The 1,488-nt window shown below is 42.9% G+C and overlaps 1 non-coding gene across 1 annotated transcript; it reads left to right on the forward strand.

Annotated features, from left to right (window-relative positions):
* The first annotated feature begins 1,212 nt into the window (after nt 1-1,212).
* On the forward strand, nt 1,213-1,284 carry trnE(uuc). Its single transcript has one exon. It is a non-coding gene; the product is annotated as a tRNA-Glu (tRNA).
* Nucleotides 1,285-1,488: the final 204 nt, after the last annotated feature.

Consider the following 1,488-nt stretch of genomic DNA (forward strand, 5'->3'; position numbering starts at 1 on the left):
GAAGTTGAATACCCGATCTTCTCGGACAGAGCTTAGTCCTCTTCCCTGCTTTCCTTTCTTTTTTGTTATGTTAGCGGAAGACTTAATCCTTAGAATTAGAAAGAGAGAAAAAGTACACGACAAAAATACAGAGCTAACCTCAGCAATGGAGGAAGGAAGAGCAAGACTACTAAAAGTACTCGACAGACAAGAGTGCCGACTAAATAGAAAATATGGTATGGCAAGATTTTCAATAAGCGAGTGAATACCCGGTAGCATTGATTGAATGGGGTCATGGGAGAGAATTCATTTGATGAAGGAGAAAGTCCTTCGAAGGAAGAAGCTTCCGACCTATCCTCGATCTCTTTCTCGATGGGGAAAATAGCTAAATGGTAAGAAGGAAGTGGCCTCAGTGGAAGAGGAGGGTTAGATCTTCTTTAGCTTAGCTGGGAAGAAAGAGTTTGATAGAATTAATCTGCTTTCCTTGGCGAGCTCACTGGAACTCTTTTCATCAGGGTAGAGGGAAGAAGGTCTTCAAAAGGCATCAGTGGGCTTCAAAGAGTTAGCCGGCTCAAAGCGTAGAGCGATTTAGGATCAGATCTGTACTGGGTTAGGCTTTGGATAGTTGGATAGATCGCCTTAAGGCTATAAAGGCCATTCAAGGGCAGGCGAGCGAATTCTATCTATGCCTAAGATGAGGAAGAAAATAAGCAGATTTTGGCTTGGCATTACTATTGTCGCACCAGTCTTCCTTCCTTTTTAGTAGCCGAAGGTGAGAAGGAAGAGCTCACTCTTCCCGTAGGCAGTTTCATTCCTAACTGTTCAAGCCTTTAGATCTGTCTTTGACAGAGATTTTACTTTCTAGTCAAAGGGGCTTTACCTGATGGATAGAATCTTCTTGCAAGAGGTTTTATGTAAATCAAACTTCCTTGCTGTCTTATAGGTCCCTCTTCTCTTGCTGATTTAGAACTCGAGGAGGAGAGAGGCTCTTCTGACTAAAGCAAAAAAGGGGTGAGCTTGAGAGTTGATCTTCTTTCAGCTGAGAGAGATGCTAGCATTGAATGAAGGTGATTCGCCAGTATTTGGAATAAAGAACCTTCTATAATGAAGAGTAGGATGTGAGGGAAGTCTAGTCGACTAAGAGAAGAGAAAGAGGAATGTACCTACCAATCCAATAAGGAGATAGAGTGGAAGAGAAGGGAACCTTATTCTTAGTCAAAGTCTATTCAATATACCCCCATAGTCTAGTGGTTAGGACACCTCTCTTTCAAGGAGGCGGCGGGGATTCGAATTCCCCTGGGGGTATGGGTACTACGAAAGGAAGTTGATCACGGAGAGAAGGGCCTTTGTCTGGTTCAGTTTCACTCTGAAGAATGTCCTTTTATCTTCCTATTCCATTCTTCCTATCCTACAGGAAAGAAAGCTCTTAGCGCACAAAGCGAAGGTAGGCCTTCTTTTCTTTCAATACTAGCTAGTAGTGAAGACTCTTCTTGCTCACCTTTCTGGGAT

This window comes from Nicotiana sylvestris, mitochondrion, assembly GCF_000393655.2.
Source record: "Nicotiana sylvestris cultivar TW 137 mitochondrion, complete genome".
Taxonomy (NCBI): Eukaryota; Viridiplantae; Streptophyta; class Magnoliopsida; order Solanales; family Solanaceae; genus Nicotiana; species Nicotiana sylvestris.